The sequence below is a fragment of the Oncorhynchus keta genome, chromosome 4 (genome assembly GCF_023373465.1).
Source record: "Oncorhynchus keta strain PuntledgeMale-10-30-2019 chromosome 4, Oket_V2, whole genome shotgun sequence".
Taxonomy (NCBI): domain Eukaryota; kingdom Metazoa; phylum Chordata; class Actinopteri; order Salmoniformes; family Salmonidae; genus Oncorhynchus; species Oncorhynchus keta.
In genome coordinates this window covers 50,199,464-50,221,274 of record NC_068424.1, presented here as the reverse complement: position 1 = coordinate 50,221,274, position 21,811 = coordinate 50,199,464, and the positions used below count along the sequence as shown (strand labels likewise).

The 21,811-nt window shown below is 44.6% G+C and overlaps 1 protein-coding gene across 1 annotated transcript in view; it reads right to left on the bottom strand.

Moving 5' to 3' along the window:
* The window catches only part of LOC118384025 (dystrophin-related protein 2-like), a 267,685-nt gene extending 246,783 nt beyond the window's left edge, over window positions 1–20,902 (bottom strand). The window contains exon 1 of the mRNA XM_052509144.1: window positions 20,758–20,902. The gene's annotated coding sequence lies outside the window, so the exon portion shown is untranslated. The remainder of the gene's footprint in view (window positions 1–20,757) is intronic.
* Window positions 20,903–21,811: the final 909 nt, after the last annotated feature.

Genomic DNA, 21,811 nt, shown 5'->3' with positions numbered 1-21,811 from the left:
TTTGAAATGAACTCCTTACAGTAAAATCATTGTCCTTCGAGCAATATCCGCGGAACTAAGTCCAAGTGTCACTTTCCAGTGAGGTAGGCTCCGGCTCTCAATTATTTTCAATTTTCCACTCACAAATTCTAGAGCAGGCTATAGCTCAAATCAAAGCCCCCCACTATTCCTAGGCTGTCATTGAAAATAAGAATTTGTTCTTAACTGACTTGCCTAGTTAAAAATAAAATGAATACCCATAGGCTAGGCTGCAGGATTGTGCACGGATAGCATACCTGAATAATGTCATGGGGTACCATCTGCTGGCTTGTCCCCTTGTGTGTTGGGTTTGATGTGCTTCTCAAAGAAGTCTTGTGCTACCTTGGCAGTGGAAAACGTGCATGTTCTGTTCTGTTCAGGGAGGTCAAGATGAGTTTTGCCAGGTGGATGAAGCCGCATCTCAGGTTTAGCTTGGGTAGCGGTGATCTCACCTCGTTGTAGGTCTCCGTCTGTTTTAGCAGTTCAGCACTCAGTTCTGGGTAGATGCTGATCCTCTTCCCTGCATAGGTCAGACCCCGGATTCCGTTGCAAGGCGAACAATTCACTTCTTGACTTTAAAGCTGTGGCTCTGTACAATCATACAGTAAGAGCCGTAAGCCAGCCAGCTTTTCTCTGACTAAAGATCATAGCAATGAGCAGTAGAGAGGCTGAGGCCCACTAGTATATAGCCAGCTCCCTAGCCCCTACTCCTCATTCACATATCCGTGAAATGTCAGCCTTTTCAGCACGCTCGTGAAAAGTGAGCTGTAAACTCGCCTTGACCTCAGGCGGAAAAATGTCAAAAATGCCTTGTCATTTCCACGCTGTGAAGAACAAACTAATCTGTGGCGTGTGGCTGCACCACAAGCCCTTCCCTCAGCCACAACCTAGAGAGAGAGAGGGAGAAACACAGAGAGAGGGAGAGAAAGGAGAGAAAGACAGAAAGAGGGAGAAAGAGAGAAAGAGGCAGAGTAATGGGACGAACGAGAGGGAGACGGGATGAAAGAGAGAGAGAGAGAGAGAAAAAGAGAAAGAGGGAGAGAGGATGAAAGAGAGAGGGAGTGTGGCAGTCCTTATTAAATTCGACCAACATTTATTCCAAATGTTAATTTCATTGCGCTATCAGGGCAGTTCCAGGGGTGAGAAATGAAGGCATAGCAGGAACAAATTGCTTTCATGTACAGTGAGCATTCCCCCTGGATGGCAGCGTGCAGGACGCGTCTCCTCTAATTAAATTCCTCCCATTGTATTTAAAACCATATGATGTAATTAGAACATTTAGTTCCATTTAATACACCCACATTTTTCCCCCTCCCCTCCTCAATTCCAAAATGCAATTACATTTGGGTTTGATGCGGTGTCCCTGAGTCCTTGTCAAGAGAGTTGCTATAGAGATGACCATCAGGATAGAGCCTGTGCCAGGCAATCCTTCAATGTTGCACACACACACACCCACGCTCTTCCTCGCTAACTGTTTTCACTGCCCTCACCTGCACACACACACTTTCCATCGGTCTCTACCACAATATCTGCACAAATGCAGACATATACACACACACACTATTTTCAATCAGACACTGGCCAATAGGGTCTGAGCTTAGACGGTCACCTTTGTCATCATCATGAGCAGTACGTACCTGAATAAAGGCAACCTCCCTCTGCACATGACTGAAGACGTCAGCAACCCTCAGTTCGGCTGGCGCCGAGCCAAACCTCGGCTAGGCAAACCCAACGAGTGTCCTTGCATAATCCCTTAAAACAAATTTGCTTGAAAAATGAGAAAAACGCGGCGATAGTACTGTTTGTCCATTTTGAGCCGCCGTAACCAGTATACACTTCCTCAAAATAGTCAGAATTCATCTAAAATAACTCAATACGTCTGTCATTAATTTTGGACTTTTTTTGCAGAGATCTTAGTCGCGCAATTTTACATCTAAGATGTTTGGTTCAGTACTACTCAATGGAAAAATGTACATGAAAACGAGTCGTCTCTCATTGAATGACAACCAACATTTTATTGAAGAATCTCTACTGTTGACCAATCACCGATTTCGGCTTGCCTCGAGAAAAAAAATGTAATGTGCCCGAACAGCCGAAAAAAACGTCACAAAATGTCTTCATAATATATGCAGAAATGGTTTTGGCTGGGAAGCATGTGGACGCCTTAACACTTCCCTCTCGACAACTCCCTACCTCCCTCTCCACCTCCCTACCTCCCTCTCGACCTCCCTCTCTGCCTCCCTCTTCCCTCTTCCCTCTCCACCACCCCTCCCCACCTTCCTCTCCCTTACCTCCCTCTCCACATCCCTACCTCCCTCTCCACCTCCCTACCTCCCTCTCCACATCCCTACCTCCCTCTCCAACTCCCTACCTCCCTCTCCATGTCCCTACCTCCCTCTCCACCACCCCTCACCACCTCCCCATCTCCCTCTCCACCTCCCTCCCTCTCCCTACCGCCCTCTCCACCTCCCTCTTCCCTCTCCACCTCCCTACCCCCCTCTCCACCTCCCTCTTCATCTACTCAAATGAACTCTGGAGCCCTGTCAGAGTGACCACTGGGTTCTTGGTCACCTCCATGACCAAGGCCCTTCTCCCCAGATTGCTCAGTTTGGCCGGGCGGGCCAGCTCTCGGAAGAGTCTTGGTAGTTCCAAACTTCCATTTAAGAATGATGGGGGCCACTGTGTTCTTGGGAGCTCTACGGACAATTCTTTCGATCTCATGGCTTAGTTTTTGCTCTGACTTGCACTGTCAACTGTGGGACCTTATATAGACAGGTGTGTGCCTTTCCAAATCATGTCCAATCAATTACCATAGATGAACTCCAATCAAGTTATAGAAACATCTCGAGGATAATCAATGGAAACAGGAAGCACCTGAGCTAAATTTCAAACAAACAAAGGGTCTGAATAGTTATGTAAATAGGTATTTCTGTTTTTTATTTTGCATAAATATGCAAACATTTCAAAAAAACTGTTTTCAATCCATCATTATGGGGTATTGTATGTAGATTGATTAAGAAATATTTGTATTTAAACCATTTTAGAATAAGGCTGTAACATAACAAAATGTGGAAAATGTCAAGGGGTCTGAATACTTTCCGAATGCACTGTACCTCTCCTACCTCCCTCTCCTCACTCTTTAATTTCCTCTCCACCTCTATCTACCCACTTCCCTCCCTCCTCACCTCTCTCTGCAACCTCCCCGCCTCCCTCCTCTCCCTCCCACCCTCCTCACTTCTCTCTCCACCCTCCCCACCTCCCTCCATCTCTCTCAACACCTCTAGCTGAGCTGCTGCCATAGGTGCCATCTTGAGCTGACTCCTTTATATGGCTTTCTGAGGACATGCCAACAGAAATCAATGCCAATGTGATGGCCCCTACTGTATCACCGTCGTTAAGTCTCTTTTCTCTCTGGCTGAATGGAGTGCATCCCACCTTAGTTTATTACCTTGGCCTGGGCAACAACATTAGAAGACCTCATTCCTTGGTATCCATCGCCATACCAATGTTAACCCCAAACCACACCCATGTCAACAATAACCACCCACTGCATATACAATACAACAATGCAACCCTTCATTTACAGTAGCAAATTCGGTTTTATATCTGGTACAGGCAACCTAGAGCTGAAATGTGGGGAGATTTTAAATATTAAAGATCATTTCACAATTCCAATTCTTTATTTTGTACTTTTTTTTATTCATGCTTTCCCAATCAATAGCAAAGATGATCCCTGCAGTCACTGACAGTCTGTGTGGTATCGAGGTCACAGATTTTTAGCTAGGCTGGTCTTTGTATCACGCCAAGTGTATGCATTGGTTTTATATAATGCTGGGATAAGCCATGGGTTCTCAGTGTGTGTGAGTACACAGCTGTCTTAGTCTAAGCACGACCTCCCAATGCATCCGGGGCTCTATTCAAATTCACAGCGTGTTGCTTGCAGAGTAAAATAACAAAGACCATTACAAACATCACGATAACGACGCGCCACTGGTGCCTTCAGAACACCTTATTTGCTTGTAAGTGAAGCAAAGAATTCAAAGGTTTATACCGCCGTGGCGCCCGCACTTCAAGATCTTCCAGTCGATCTAATATTCATAAATCCTAAAGAGGCCTTGGGTTGAAACAATTGCCTTTTTCACTCTGCGTGTTCAATTGACGAATATGAGAAATAGCATTAAGAAAGCCTTGCAAATGTAATGACCTTGGAGATGGCTGCTAATAAAAGGCATGCTAACAAAGCCATTGACGCTGGGCCTACTGACTCGCCTTTGCTTGAAGCTGTTCTGTGTTCCTGTGAAGGAAGGCTGTATACCTGTGAATTTCAGGAGACAACACCAGAGCTTTTTCTCACTCAATCTGGGTGCTATGCAGGCTAACAACAGGGAGTGTGACATGTTAATGTGAGCCTGACAACGCATCTCATTAGTGAGCCACATTGTGTGTGGGGTGGGAGGGGTTTTGTGTGCATGTGTGTGCGTGTGTGTGTGTGTGTGTGTGTATTTGTGTTGATTGTTAATAATCTGTCATGTGTGGGCAATGTTCTACCTTCTAACAGATTACTTATGGTGATTCTCTTCTTTTGCTGTCAAGACTGGCCCAGAAATATACATTTAATGTCATTATTTTCTCCCCCTTCAACTATCAGCCCACAGACCAGACAAGCCAGGGAAGGCTCCACTGGCATGGCTGACATGAAAGGCCTCATTCCCTCGAGAGACCGGTCAACACAACAGCCCTCTCTCTGACTGAATGCACCTATTCCCTGACCCTGCAGGACAGTAAACTTCTAAAGCCCCGCGCGCCAAGGACAGTGGGGCACGCACGACTTGTTGCGGGGGGTGAACAGCTTACTCGCTTTTCATTTTGACACACAAAGCTGACTCTTTTCTGTCACCCAAAGGGACCTTTCCAAATCACCCCAGAGCCCATACGGCGATCATCTGCAACCCCCTCGGAGTCAGCCTATTCCACTTCTGACCAGAGGCGAGCGCCCAACTACACCTCCTGCTGTCGGGCCCATTGAAATCGTGGCAGTCGCAACACGCACACACAACAGCACTTCTGTGGAAACAGTCAAAGGGAAATTACACCTCCACTGTTAACACTCTTATTTTCCTCCTGAAACCCCTCTGTGTTGTGGCTCCACAAGCAGGACAGCAATGGCACATCACTGCATACCAAGGGAAGGCCACAATTCAAATGGGGAGAGCATTTTCCACTGGATGAGCAGGCATGTGGCCATACCCATAGGCAAGGAAGGTGGGGGGGGGGGTTAAAAGCAGGCCCGCTATGAGATTGGCTGTTGTAATCTGGGCTGAGGAAATGGCTGACATTTCAATATCTTGGCTGACATTTCAAAGGTGTACATGAGTATTGGGTTTGGTATTGTAATCCACCAGGACACATGCAGACTCACTATCAACTTGGCGGCTCTCGGGTATCTACCTACAAAGATTCACTAAAACCAGCGCAAACTTTGGTTTCAAATCGTGAATTTCTGGTTTGTCTGCCAGGTGCCTTGTCCCCGTCATCAATCTACACACAATACCCCATAATGACAAAGCAAAAACAGGTTTGTAGACATTTCTGCACATTTATAAAAATTAAAAATAAACTGAAGTATCACATTTACATGTATTCAGACCCTTTACTCAGTACTTTGTTGAAGCACCTTTGGCAGCTATTACAGCCTTGAGTCTCCTTGGGTATGATGCTTGAAGCTTGGCACACCTATATTTGGGGAGTTTCTCCCATTCTTCTCTGCAGATCCTCTCAAGCTCTGCCAGGTTGGATGGGAAGCATCGCTACACAGCTGTTTTCAGGTCTCTCCAGAGATGTTCGATCAAGTTCAAGTCCGGGCTCTGGCTAGGCCACTCATAGACATTCAGAGACTTGTCCTGAAGCCACTCCTGCGTTGTCTTGGCTGTGTGCTTAGGGTCGTTGTACTGTTGGAAGGTGAAGCTTCGGCCCAGTCAGAGGTCCTGAGCACTCTGGAGCAGGTTTTCATAAGGATCTCTCTGTACTTTGCGCCGTTAATCTTTCTCTCCATCCTGACTAGTCTCCCAGTCCCTGCCTCTGAAAAACATCCCCACAGCATGATGCTGTCACCACGCTTCACCATAGGGATGGTGCCAGGTTTCCTCCAGATGTGACGCTTGGCATTCAGGCCAAAGAGTTCAATCTTGGTTTCATCAGACCAGATAATCTTGGTTCTCCTTTAGGGGCTTTTAGGGGCCTTTTGGCAAACTTCAAGCGGGCTGACATGTACCTTTTACTGAGGACTGGCTTCCGTCTGGCCACCCTACCATAAAGGCCTAATTGGTGGAATGCTGCGGAAATGGTTGTCTTTCTGGAAGGTTCTTCCCTCTACTCAAAGGAGCTCTGGAGCTCTGTCAGAGTGACCACTGGGCTGGGTTCTTGGTCACCTCCCTGACAAAGGACCTTCTCCCCCAATTGCTCAGATTGACCAGATGGCCAGTTCTAGGAAGAGTCTTGGGGGTTCCAAACTTCTTCCATTTAAGAATGATGAAGAATGTGAATGTGTTAAGAATGTGTTCTTGGGGACCTTCAATGCTGCAGAAATGTTTTGGTACCCTTCCCCAGATCTGTGCCTCGACACAATCCTGTATCGGAGTTCTACGGACAATTCCTTCGACCTCATGTTTTGGTTTTTGCTCTGACATGCACTGTCAACTGTGGGACCTTATATAGACAGGTGTGTGCCTTTCCAAATCATGTCCAATCAATTGAATTGACCACAGGTGGACTCCAATCAAGTTGAAGAAACATATCAAGGATGATCAATGGAAACAGGATCCACCTGAGCTCAATTTCGAGTCTCATAGCAAGGGTCTAAATAAGGTATTTCGGATTTTATTTTTAATACATTTGCAAACAGTCCCTAAAAAAAACGTTTTTGCTTTCTCATTATGGGGTGTTGTGTGTAGATTGATAAAGGGGGCAAAAAATATAATCCATTTTAGATTACGGCTGTAACGTAACAAAATGTGGATAAAGTCAACAGGTCTGAATACTTTTCGAATGCACTGTTATGCTTTCTGTGTGAGACAAGAAAAGCCAGTGGTAACCCAGCCTTGGGAGAGCCCTCTGGTCTCATCTAATACATAATAATGACAGTGGTGTAAAGTACTTAAGTAAAATTACTTTAAAGTACTACTCAAAGTAGTTTTTGGGGGAATCTGTACTTTACTATTTACATTTTTGACAACTTTTACTTTTACTTCACTATATTCCACTACACTCTGTAAATTTTCCCTGACTCCCAAAATACATGTTACATTTTGAATGCTTAGCAGGACAGGAAAGTGGTCCAATTTACACACGTATCAAGAGAACATCCCTGGTCATCCCTACTGCCTCTGATCTGGCAGACTCACTAAACACAAATGCTTCGTTTGTAAATTATGTCTGAGCCTTGGAGTGAGTCCCTAGCTATCAGTAAATTTAAGGAATTTGAAATTATTTATACTTATACTTTTGATTCTGAAGTATATTTTAGCAAGTACATTTGTTACTTAAGTATATTTAAAATACAATTAAGACTTTTACTCAAGTAGTATTTTACTGCGTGACTTTAACAATTCCTTCCTTGAGTCATTTTCTATGAAGGTATCTTTACTTTTACTCAAGTATGACAATATGGTACTTTTTCCACCACTGAACACTGATGCTCCCAGCCTCCATGCCCTCACTCTGTCTATGGGGTTCTGGAGGGGTGTGTGTGTGTGTGTGTGTGTGTGTGTGTGTGTGTGTGTGTGTGTGTGTGTGTGTGTGTGTGTGTGTGTGTGTGTGTGTGTGTGTGTGTGTGTGTGTGTGTGTGTGTGTGTGTGTGTGTGTGTGTGTGTGTGTGTGTGTCTATTTGTGACCCCACCACTGTCTCTAGTCCTTTCTGCAGTCCCATAGTCTCAAACCGCTCCAGCATCCCCATAGTCTCAAACCGCTCCAGCATCCCCATAGTCTCAAACCGCTCCAGCATCCCCATAGTCTCAAACCGCTCCAGCATCACCATTCAGCCACTGCTGCCGTTACTCCTCATCTCTCCTGTCCCTCCGCACCCAAAGCACTGGAGTCTCCACCTGGACCGCCTAAGGGTCCGGCGTGATGCAGATGAGCTTTCTCATGCTAGAATGGGCGTCACACACACATATTGTATGGCTACACTATAACCTCAGCCAAACCTGACTCACACTGTTAAATATTTTTTCTCAGACACACAAATGCACGCACGCACACATACACACTAATAATAACCTCAGTCCAACGTGAAGTACACATTACTCACTTCTATAATTAATATATCTGGACCACAATAGAGTGGTAGTGTGAAACAAGTCCTGCCATTTCTCTGTTCTGTACTAGTGTATGCAAGGCAATGGATAAGGGCTGCTAGTATGAATTTGTGAGTTTTGATGTTAAGGCTACTAGCTATGGCAGACGTGATCAGAGTGGAGGAGAAGGGAATAAAAACCAAGGCATTCAGATACTGGCAGCCATGACAGAGTTAGATAAACACTCAGGTGCTATTGAGGTCACCGTTCTCCCTACCTGCGTCTGGGCCATCAATTTCAGTTCAGCTCTCTGGTCCTCTACTGATTAAACAGACGTGATTGGGGCCACAGATCAATACCAAGTTTGGGCTATTGTTAGAGGAAGTTATTTCCATTAAGGCAACAGATGAGATCTAAGGATACCAGAGCTGTTTGAAGCTTTTCCCACTCCATAGGAGATCCAAGATGAACAAACTTTTAACAAGGCATGGTTTGTTGACCCATAAATGCAAGGCATTCTCTGTGTGTTATTCAACCAAAAGTTAATTTTTATTTATTTTCTTTTTATTTAACTTTTATTTAACGAGACAAGTCAGTTAAGAACAAATTCTTATTTACAATAACAGCCTAGGTTAAGGAAGCTAATTCACGTTGGCTACGTTAGACACTGTTGTTGCTGGAGGCCAGTTCCATGTGTTTGGGATTCCCTAGAGATAAGCACTCAATTAGTAGTTCCTCCCCAACAACTGCTTGTAAATACCATTAATAACGATAAGCAGGCAGCCCACCGGATGGGGATTAATAAATTAATCATCACAATCTGATTGAAAGGAGTCCTTGTGGGTGTTATGCTTCGACAGAGCACATCCTAAATATTCACCACAGTACATTTTTAGAAACATACTCATATTGGTTAGAGTTTTTATAGAGTCGTATCTGTCAGATGAACACAATTGTTGGATGTTTTTAAGGATGTTCAAAAACCTTCACTTTGAAGTGTATTCCTAAAGAACACCTTCAGTTGCAGGGATTTGTCTGCCATTGAAAGTCCAAACACTGTAAAAAAAAAATATATATATATATATATAATCTTTGAGAACTAACCATCATCAAAATAAAAGATAGACAGTCAGGCAGAATTGAAAATCACCAAAACAATGAATTTAGTAGTATTGATTAGGTTTTTATGCTTTAAAAAAAATCAGCATTAGCCATGGCATGATGCATAGAATTGCAGGAAATTAGCTTTTAAACAGCAAAAACATTCTCAGATCCGTGGCAGAATATATATGGAATCATGTAATGTGCATTAAAAATGTTATAGAAAATTCAGCTGCGCCGATGGGCCGACTACGCCCATTGCCACGCCCCCCACGCCCCCTTTAACGCGCCCATTGCCACGCCCCCACGCCCCCTTTAACGCGCCAATTGCCACGCCTCCCACGCCCCCTTTAACGCGCCCATTGCCACACCCCCACGCCCCCTTTAACGCGCCCATTGCCACCCCCCCCACGCCCCCTTTAACGCGCCCATTGCCACACCCCCCACGCCCCCTTTAACGCGCCCATTGCCACGCCTCCCACGCCCCCTTTAACGCGCCCATTGCCACACCCCCACGCCCCCTTTAACGCGCCCATTGCCACACCCCCACACCCCCTTTAACGCATCCATTGCCACACCCCCACGCCCCCTTTAATGCGCCCATTGCCACACCCCCACGCCCCCTTTAACGCGCCCATTGCCACACCCCCACGCCCCCTTTAACGCGCCCATTGCCACACCCCCACCCCCTTTAACGCGCCCATTGCCACACCCCCACGCCCCCTTTAACGCGCCCATTGCCACACCCCCCACGCCCCCTTTAACGCGCCCATTGCCACACCCCCCACCCCCTTTAACGCATCCATTGCCACACCCCCACGCCCCCTTTAATGCGCCCATTGCCACACCCCCACGCCCCCTTTAACGCGCCCATTGCCACACCCCCCACGCCCCCTTTAACGTGCCCATTGCCACACCCCCACGCCCCCTTTAACGCGCCCATTGCCACACCCCCACGCCCCCTTTAACGCGCCCATTGCCACACCCCCCACGCCCCCTTTAACGCGCCCATTGCCACACCCCCCACGCCCCCTTTAACGCGTCCATTGCCACACCCCCTGCCCCCACCTTTTTTACATGGATGCATCACAAACAATTAAAAACATATTCTTCTTAGAGATAAACTAACACGGTTATGTTTATTGATGGCTGAGTAGGTGGATGGAGAGGTCAGCTATAGATTTGTTTCCCTCTGACAATTTAGCTATGATACATAATACGGCTGGATACCAGTAAATGTCATCCTGCAGTACACCAATACAAAATAAACTGCTATACTGCCACAAATACTCATAATGGACGTTTGCCAGAGACAATGTCTATTTTGATGAAGAGATAATGGTTGTTTTAATACAAATACACCCAGAATCCCTAGCACAATGAGGATGGAGAGCTTCCTACCACTGTGGGCTTTGTCAAGTTCATATTCATTGGTTTAAACATGACTCACTGCCTCCACACTGAGACAGATAGAGAGAGCGAGAGAGCACTCGGAGGAGATGGGCTCTAAAAATAAAGACCAGGCATGATTAGCATTCCCTCACATACTGTACATCTACATGGCTGCCTGCTACTGATGCAGCCAGCCAAAGCACCAAGTAGAATTAGGCAGATTGTTCCATATTAGCCCCTCTCAGGAGGGAGCTTTGCTGCGCACAACACAGACAACCCATTAGGTGGATCACATCCCCAATGTCACTCACATCGGGTTTATAGGTGTGAAACTCTGTGACAGGGGAAAAGGATTTGTTCTGTGTTTTACGGAGATTGATTTTGTTGGGAGCCGAGGCCTAGCATCCGCTTCCTTTCTCAAAGGTCAAAGTGATTGGGACGATCTCGCAAAGGTCAGGCCTTTGCAATAATCGTCCAGCTGAATTGTTGGGATTTGCTCCAGCACATTTCTCCCAGGCCTGCGGTCCCCAATTCCGGTCGAAAGACCCAAACTGAAACGGTTGGCAGAAGCACAGAAGGTCAGAGCCCTACAAAAAAGGAGGGTTTAACATCAAGAGTGCAATCTGCCAGTGTAAAACTTTATTGGAAAGGCCTGAATAAAGATCAGCTTGAACTCTCTCACTTCACTGTTTCCATAGGAACAATAACTAAGAAGGCAGCCCTCTCTCACTCAAGCTAAATTGATGAGGTATTTGAGGAAGTAGGTAAAGGAGGTAGGAGGTAGATGAGGAAGTAGGTAAAGGAGGTAGGAGGTAGTTGAGGCAGTAGGTAAAGGAGGTAGGAGGTAGATGAGGAAGTAGGTAAAGGAGGTAGGAGGTAGATGAGGAAGTAGGTAAAGGAGGTAGGAGGTAGATGAGGAAGTAGGTAAAGGAGGTAGGAGGTCGTTGAGGAAGTAGGTAAAGGAGGTAGGAGGTAGTTGAGGAAGTAGGAGGTAGATGAGGAAGTACGTAAAGGAGGTAGGAGGTAGATGAGGAAGTAGGTAAAGGAGGTAGGAGGTAGATGAGGAAGTAGGTAAAGGAGGTAGGAGGTAGTTGAGGAAGTAGGTAAAGGAGGTAGGAGGTAGATGAGGAAGTAGGTAAAGGAGGTAGGAGGTAGATGAGGAAGTAGGTAAAGGAGGTAGAAGGTAGTTGAGGAAGTAGGTAAGGAGGTAGATGAGGAAGTAGGTAAAGAAGGTAGGAGGTAGTTGAGGAAGTAGGTAAAGGAGGTAGGAGGTAGATGAGGAAGTAAACACTGTAAAAGTGCATCTATGCCGACAAAGTTATTTAGAGAAAAACTACTATGACACATGCCTGGGTACTAGAATCTTGCTCTATTAAACTTGTAAATATGAGTGCAAATGTTCCATTATTTAATATTGCCCTGGGCACTCTGCCAAGTTTGAAATGTAACAAATGACCTACATCTTAATCATAAAAAAACTAATCCAAATCTAACGACAAGATATGCGAGTATAATCCTAGATTTGCTGGGTTTAACTCTATGGAAATGTGTTTGACTTACATTTATGCAAATTTGCTTGATTCAAGTATCTCCAGAAAGGCCTTACGAAATATATAATAAGAAGACACTTCTATTTAACTTTACATGCTATGGCAATTAGGCTGTTCTGTCACGAGCAGCAGCAGCAAGTGCACTCAACAAGCACTATACACACACTAACTACACAGCAGGCCCTCATTGGTCCACAGGAACTGACCTAGACCTAGTCTGCCTGCTCGAGACACACTACCCAGCAGTCAGGCATATCACCTCTCCCCTGCTATGTGAGTTACAACAACCTCCCACCCTGCCCCTGATAAGAGAGCATCATGATTTAAATGAAAGCTGCCCCTTTCCTGCGCCGCTGTCCCCGAGACAAACCATGTAATGAGATATGCCACTAATGGAGAAAGCGCTCCCATGCAGCACCAAATAAAAGCAGACAGATTTAATTACAGCCTGCCAGACTGACCTTTTCCCTTTGATAAATCATACAGCCGGAGAGGCTAGGGAGGCTGCCATTAGGGCATGTGGATGTGGGACGCCCAGGCTTGAAAAACAATCTCTTCCTGGGATCTGGGGCTGTGGTATCGACCAACCGGCCCGGTCTCCGGCACACAGGCAGTCAGGCAGTGCCACAGAACAGCCATATTATGACTCCACCTGTTTAGCTAAAACAATCTAGAAATCATTTTCTTTATTGGGGAGGTTGCAGATTTAGCATATTAGCTCCAAAATTGCAGGTGTTTCAGCCTAGCTGTAACAACGTCACTGAGAGTCAAGAAGCAAGTTCAGGGAGTGAGTGTTTTAATAAATAAACACAAGTAAATACAAAACAAGAAACGCAAACAACTCCTGGGGAAGGAACCGAAGGGAGTGACATATATAGGGAAGTTAATCAGGGAGGTGATAGAGTCCAGGTGAGTCTGATGACGTGCAGGTGCGCGTAACGATGGTGACAGGTGTATGCCATAACGAGCAGCCTGGTGACCTAGAGGCCGGAAAGGGAGCACACATGACACTAGCTCAGTGGTTTCTGTGATTGTGGGGCAGCCAGCGGAAAATACGGAGTGTAGGGGTTCGTAATGTTCTCTAGTTGCGCCGTGACTGGCTCAGTGTTCGGTCACTCATGGGGAAACTACATCACCGCAAAATCTACAGGTAGAGCTGGAAAATTCAAGCCCCTTGGGAGCTGCCATAGATTTACATTAGAAATGCCCATCCAAGAAGGCTCAAGGTCATTGGCCACAGAAAAACTGATGTCAAATCACATTATATCCACCATAGCTTTGGTTAGACTGATCATGTCAACATCATACTTTCAAAATCTTAGCTAGCAAGCTAGACAAGGAGTCATCATCAAGCATCAAGTAGGCAATCTACTGGAAAATCCTTTTCAATGCTTGTCATACTGTATGAAGAGAAATTATAGATAAAATGTATCAGTGCTCATCGGCCATTGGACATAAACATTACACTACAAGTTAAAAATCGCATATTCAACAATGAGTGCTGCAGCCCCGGGTTCGATCCCAGGCTGTGTCACAGCCGGCTGTGCCAGGGAGACCCATGAGGATGGCGCACAATTGACCCAGTGTGTCAAGAAGCAGTGCGGCTTGGCTCTCAACCTTCGCCGAGTCCGTAGGGGAGTTTCAGCGATGAGACAAGATCTTAACTGCCAATTGGATATCACGAAAAAGGGAGTAACACCATGGGCCAGAAAGGTTTGAATACATTGGCCATGCTGTCAATCCAGCATGACTTCTGCAGTGTTCAAAACATCTGGAAACTATGATAAAACTAGCTCTGACTGGAAAAATTGGAAAATAATTTTGAACGGTCATCCAACTCGGAATTCCAAGTCGGGATTTTGGGCCTCTTCTAGAGCCTACAAGCAGGACCACCGCACCACCTTCCTGTTCAAGTGAGAACAGCACAACAAGGTGAGTCCACAAACGTCTTGTATGTTGCTGCATAAATTATGTAATATGCCAGGGAGATGTCTACTGTAGCTAAGAAAGTAATACTAAGTGTTTGTTGTGATGTAAGCTGTTAGTAGCCCATGTGCCTCACCCTAATAATTTGGTCCCTTTTCCCCTCATAATTTAGCCTACTGTTCTGACTTGGTGGTGCACATGTAGCCTATAGCATGTTTTAGAGAAATGTAATCATTGAATATTGTAAGAGCTTTCATTGTCTGCTTATATGCCCCCTTTATTTATCCTATGGTTCTGACTTGGTTTACTGGGAGAATTCTGTAATTCTGGCCCATATTCTGAATTCTGTCGCAATACATTTCAAAAGTGCTGAACAAATAGTTATATTGACTGCGTCCAACCTAGCTCGCTCATTAATGTCTTAATCGAAATTACTGATTGCCTCTTCTCCACCTGTTGTCCACTTATGCCATAGTTTGTACATCTCAATTGTCAGCAGAAACCACATTTGTTTAAGCAAGTCAGCTATATCAGCTATGTTTTTTTAAGGCAGTAAATGAGGCTGAATTAACTGTTTCTCTGCCAGACAAGGCTCTACTGATACCCAGGTGTAGCAGTGGTAAAGATTCACACCATGGTGATGAAAAGAAAGCTCTGCTGTCAGGGCAGCTTTATGTAGGCCCTTACAGTTTGTGGGCACCGTTTGTCACCGTTATAGTGCAATTAATGTATCGTTTAGTGTTGTGTTGTGTAGTGGCTTTGCTGGCGTGCATCTACACATTTTTGTTTGCCCCAACAAGATTTACATGCTAAAATTGCTACCGATTAAAACAAAAATTATTCAGATGGAAAACTCACACAGTATCTATTTCAAACTTGCAGTGGGAGAGTGGGAAAGTGGGACACTGGCGCATTCCCTCTCTTTAGGGAGGTTAAACATTATCATTCAGCACACAGGATCGGTCCCTTGAGACTCAAGCCATGGCTCCTTCAGTAACTACTAAGGAGTCTGTAGTCTGTCTGCTAGGAGCTAATGTAGTCATAATGCTCTTTTTTGGGATATACCTTTCATACGCTCTCTCTGAAGAGACCTTCAAAAGCAGGCTTTTTCAACTGCCATCTTCAAGGGATGGTGAGCCTTTCATTCTCACTTCATTATCTGCTGTCTTTGAATGGTGAAGTTCAATTCGGGAACCGATTCACTGAGCAAATGAAAGGCTGAAGTATTCTGGGAATCCCACACACTTATCCCTTCCCCAACCAGAAGCCCAACAATAGAACTTCCGGTCCTAACTCTACTCATCAGGATTCAGATCTAGGCTCATACAAAGACTGTGGCGACGAAATTGACCAACTCCGCCAATTCAAATCTTGAAGATTTCAATCAGATTAACTCATTTCCATAGGCAGATTTCGCCAATCGTGCACGTAGATTGGGAGAGCATTACATAGCCTACTGTACCATCTGGCAGAGAACAATGGATGAAACTGCTTTATCAATTTCTGGAGAGACAGTAGCTCCTTTGAAGACATGCCAGAGATGGTTTCCTATGGCTCTCGCTCTCTCTCCCTCTCAAAACACACACAGAGAGAGAGACACAGACCAGCACACTCAGTGTTTCACCTTCAAATCCTGAGTTATTTCAGATTTTTGATGAGTTCATCACCTTGTATGTGGAAAAGCACAAATTTCACATTGCCATAAACACTCCATCATGTCTCTAAAATGAAATGAAACCCTAGGACTCAAGGCAATTATCCAAATCCGTCCCCTCCCACCTTCCGATCGCAAATGTTCAAAACAGAGCATGTAGGCCTCAGTTTCCCTCATGAAAACAAATCATGCAACAAAATTGCCCCTGTGTGAAGATGTAACAGTATAACTTTAGTCCGTCCCCTCGCCCCTACCCGGGCTCGAACCAGGGACCCTATGCACACATCAACAACAGTCACCCACAAAGCATCGTTACCCATCGCTCCACAAAAGCCGCGGGCCTTTCTGAGCAAGGGGAACCACTACTTCAAGGTCTCAGAGCGAGTGACGTCACCGATCGGAACGCTATTAGCGCGCACCACCGCTAACTAGCTAGTCATTTCACATCGGTTACATTCACCAACCTTTTAACCTCCTCCTTTTCCGCAGCAACCAGTGATCCGGGTCCACCGCATCAATGTAACAGTATATATAACTTTAGTCCGTCCCCTCGCCCACACAAAAGCTGTGGCCCTTGCAGAGCAAGGGGAGCCACTACTTCAAGGTCTCAGAGCGAGTGACGTCACCGATCGAAACGCTATTAGCGCGCACCACCGCTAACTAGCTAGCCATTTCACATCGGTTACAAAGACCATGCATATTCAGATGTTGACACATCTCTTTGACTCGGTGCATAGCCTACCATCTGCATATTACCAATAGAATGCTCCATGTATATTAAGAAGCGGAGAGGAGAGAGGCGAGCCTCTACATAATAATGCAAGAGAGAGAGGGGGAGAGCAGAACAGAGCAGCTGACCGTCAGACAAGACGAGCCACATTGAAAAGGCAGTCCACAATGTGGCTGCTTTAATTAGACCACATTAGCACATTACAAGATGTAAAGTGACCAACGCAGACACTAGTACTGACTGCCCTGACACAAGAAAGACTGCGAGTCGCAGATTTAACAAAGCTGATAGAAACAGTCACAAGGCTTTAAATATTCAGCAGAGTTTTGCCAACTAATAGGTTCCGGGAAACAAACGCAGAGAGAGACCATTAGGGCCTGAATAGATGTTGCTAGACGCAGAACTGGAGCTATTAAGACAAATTACAATGGGGCCACTGCAGTAGCCTAGCCTGGTAAAACCAGACTGCACTCACTTGTTTTAAACTTTAACCAGGCTAGCCGTAGTCTACTCTAATGTTAATGACAATAGGTCTTGGGACTCCACACTGAATACCAAAAACAAGAGGATTCATTATACAGCCCTTCTTTACATATAGATTCGCGTCAGATGCACTTCTATAAACCGCCGGCAAAAAAATGCAGCATTAAATGAGTTTAAGCATTCCCGTTTTTGCTGATTAACAACTAATTTATACAATCTCTGTAGTGGAAATTACAAGGCCCAAGGCCAAAAATGGATTGGAGATAATAAATTATTAATAACGGATGAAGGCCTAAATAATCATGCATTTATTTGAACCTTTACTCAACGCTTATGAAGTAATTGGAACTTATTTCTTTGGTTTATTTTTAAAGCAGAATGAAAGAGAAACGTTTATCCAGGAAGGTAAGACATATGTTCACCCCCCTCTGTGTATTTACACCATGGTAGAGACGAAAGGAAGGAAACCAAAGGCATGTGCATCAATATTGCTCTGGATGACAGGATTAAGAAATACATCACCTTGCTGTGTGAAGCTTAAACAGCACAGCAGAGCACAGCAGCCCGACAAGCTAGACAGAACGTATGACCTTTTTTGGAGCATGGCTCACAACGTCTGTGACAACTCCCCCCCACCCCCCTCCGTCACACCAGGAAATATAAAAATCACACACACCACCCACCCACAAACCCCCTGTTCCTCCATAATAAGTAGGAGCGGTAGCCACCACACACTGAGCTTGGCTGTGTCAGCGGCTCAGAGAGCAAGGCCTGCAGTGCCAGGAAGTAAATAACAGGCATAAAGGTGTCGCCGGAGACAACCGGCAGACGCCAAGCCATTCAATGTTAATAGGAGAGCATCGGTTACCAGATTCAAAATAATAGCTCCCAGTCACCATGGTCGGGGTTAGGTACCCAAGGTGTGTTGGATTTATAGAGTTAGCAAATTACTTTTCCATCCCCCTCTATCCCTTCATTTCATCTCCTTCAGGCAGGGGTGAGGATGATGAAGAAGGGGCAATGGGTGATGGCTGATTGGGCTTCTCTGTACAGCTTGAGTGCATACACCATGTCTGGAGGCTAAGGGAGCGTGCTCCGAGCTACAACCCCACCAAATCAAATCACATTTTATTTGTCACGTGCCGAATACAACAGGTTTACCGCGGAATTGATTGCTTACTTACAAGCCCTTCATGTGGTCCTTCTGTGGCTCAGTTGGTAGAGCATGGCGCTTGTAACGCCAGGGTAGTGGGTTCGATTCCCGGGACCACCCATACGTAGAATGTATGCACACATGACTGTAAGTCGCTTTGGATAAAAGCGTCAGCTAAATGGCATATATTATTATTATATTATTATTATTATTATATTATTTAACCAACAGTGCAGTTCAAGAAATAGAGTTGAGAAAATATTTACTAAATATTTTCAGGGGGCCCGACAACGAGTGAATGTGCGGGGTACAGGTTAGTCGAGATAATCTGCATATGTAGGTAGGGGTAAAGTGACTAAACAGCAAGTAGCAGTGTAAAAACAAAAGGGGGGGGGGGGGTCAGTGTAAATCATCCCCTAAAATCAGTGATTCTTCTGTGGGACTCACTTAACACAAGGATGGGAGCAGTTGGTATGGCTGTCTGGTGGTTCTTCTGTTTGATAGAGTGATTGTGATGACTGAAGACTGTACCTTTATATCCAGTCCCCAGGCACTACAGGGTTTTCTGTACATCACTATGTGTAGGCTACATGCTGAGCCGGAGCCACAAAAAATAATTACTGGTAAATCACAGCCAACCTATAGGAGAGTAGCAGCGTGACTTCAATAGGTTGAGGCTGGTGTCCTGCGTAATTACATCACAAAGACACTTTGACCTCTTGACTCCATTAGACACTTCTTAATCAAGACTGCTGTGGCCTATAAAAGGCATTTGGACAGGAAGGAGAAAATGACAGAGGAAAATGATTGGGGAAATGATTTTTTTTCACGGAAGCACTAGAGTATTCGACTCAGGTAGAACAGAGACATCAAGCAAGAATATATAATGTCAGAGAGTAACAGTTGGTAGATTGCTCGTTCTTAACGCTCGGGCTAGAGTTCCTGGAGACCCTGGAAAGACTAAGGGGAACTGACATTTTCAGAACACTCTCCTGAATTAAGAGGGGAAAATAAAAGCTGGCGCCTCAGACACTCGTTGGCTCAGGCTGTGTCTACTACTACACCACCATATAAATATTGCAATACAAAAATACATGTTTAGGAAAGGAAAGCAGGCATACCTCAGAAGCACTGTGCATTGGGGTTGATTTAAAGATTACACACACTCTTACACGTGTCCACGCACAATAATCTACACATGAATGCACTATCACCATCGATAGGGCTGACAGTTTGTGTTTTGTGTAAAGACAAATAGGAGCCATTGGAGGAATGATCAGGACAATTTGGAGATATCCTGTAGAGAGCAATCTAAACACAGATACCATAAAAGTGTGGAGAAAATGTATAGCATGTAAGTGAGAGGGAATGACAATGAAACAAGATTCTAATCCCTTTAACACGTTTCACATGGATACTGAGCCTCTTCAGCCAACATGAAAGTCTTTGCTACACTAATTGCAGATAAATTAACTATAGCATCAGAAAACCAGTTGTATTCTGTTGGTCACACACTCTATTCACAACCATTCCCTCCCAGGAAGGATATATAATGTTAATTTATTTATGGACATTATTCTGTTATTTCGAAAGCAGCACATGGAGCTCCCAGACACTTGTATATGTTCATCTCACTGACTGAACTGCACTGCCATAAGCACGGAGAGCTGTGGAGCAGTAAGGAATATCAAATAATTATTCACAATGCAGCTTCATAATAACCTTCAAATTTCTATTTATTAAGTACTGTCATCTAAAGTGGGGGAAAAATCGTTGAATACAAACGGAGACAATAATAGATTTTTCCTTTCAAATAATTTCCCCGGAGTCACTGTCAACTTATGTTTCTTCACACTACAGTAAGACAGACTTCTTTACCTGTATCTTGAACCAAATGATGTATATCTGGCTCAACCTGTATCACTCAGCATCGGGAAGCCAATATCCCGATACCCAAGTAAGAATTCATACTCAATTTAGACTACAAATAACGAAAATGCAACATGCCATGCAACTCTGCAATTCCGAATGACATGACAAGACTGATCTTTGCATGCATTGTTACAGTGTTCACACATTTTGGCTTCTGGATGAGTCGTCCGTTGCCAAAATCTTTAGTTGCGTACATAAAACCTTTCGTATTATCTCACGTAGAACCATGCCGAACAGAAAGCACGGTAAGGGTATTTAATATTATTTCAATCTATGCAACATTGTAGCCTACAATATATCGACTATATTGTCGCGTTTTTATTCTGTCTGTTATTAAAAGCCTGGCAGCTCATCTAACCGGGACATCACCGCAAAACATCGGTCATTACAGCATTACGCCCCATTAAAACATTGATTTGTTTTCCACCAAAATACACAGCACAAGGAGCGAATATGTGGTATTATGTCAGTGACAAATAATTTAAACACATTACATAAATTAATACTTAGGATGCATTGACTCTTACCTTTTTCTTGTCAGGGATTTGGCACAGGTCGTCTCTCAAAGTGCCATGCAACAGCCTAATAGACTTGTATTGCAGACTGAAATACCCATCAACAGGGGGAAAGACGAAAAGTGCAGAGAGACTGGTGCGAAGATGAACATTTCAAACGGCAAACCATACTCCGGTCAGAGTAGCGCTGTAAAACTGGAGTCTCCTCTCATTGACGTTGACATCAGAGACCTGCTTAAGGTGGTCCTCTCGGCTGTTCAAATCCTCCTTGGTGCATCAAAACAAATTCTATAAACTACGTAATATGTTGAAGATCCATATCCACAAACAGCCATGAAAGGCTACTGTATTTGGAGTATCCGTGTCCTGTGATATAGTCTAATTAGGATACTGTATAAAGGATCTTATGCATTTAGGCAATGTTTTCAACCATTCAAAACAAGAGCCAAACAAAACAGATGCAGGATAGCTCCAGACACCCATGGAGACTATGAGGTGACAAGGGTCTCTTTAAATCAGCCCATTAACACAGCATTCATTTTTAAATATTCATCCCCTGTGAGTTGCCATCACTGCATGATAATAACTATTTGTTGAAAGGAATTCTAATATTAAAAGCACACAATTAAAAACAGGTTACAGGAGCTAATGCAAACTTTCACCTTTGAAATTGAGGTACTTAGTTTAAACAGCAGGAAATAGAGCCTGAGAGAGCCTGACACAGCAATGGTCCAATTATGATGAATTGGTAGACAGTCAGCAATGTATGTGAAATTGATCATTACATTGACATTGGTCTACTACTACATTGAAAAAGAAAATAAGCAATGTACTGAAATAATTGACTCAATAAATTGACACGAATACAGCTATAATACATGCAGTGTAAACACAGCAGACCTGTTAACCCCATTGTCAGTAATGGTGGTGCTCAGAGGTGAAAGTCTGTGGTGGCACAGTGGGAATGGAGGGTGTGTCTGGTTTCCCTGCACCCAGCATGTTCCAAGGTACTGTAGCTGGAGAGTGTATTAACTATCCAGATGGAACCCTCAATTAAGGGAAAATG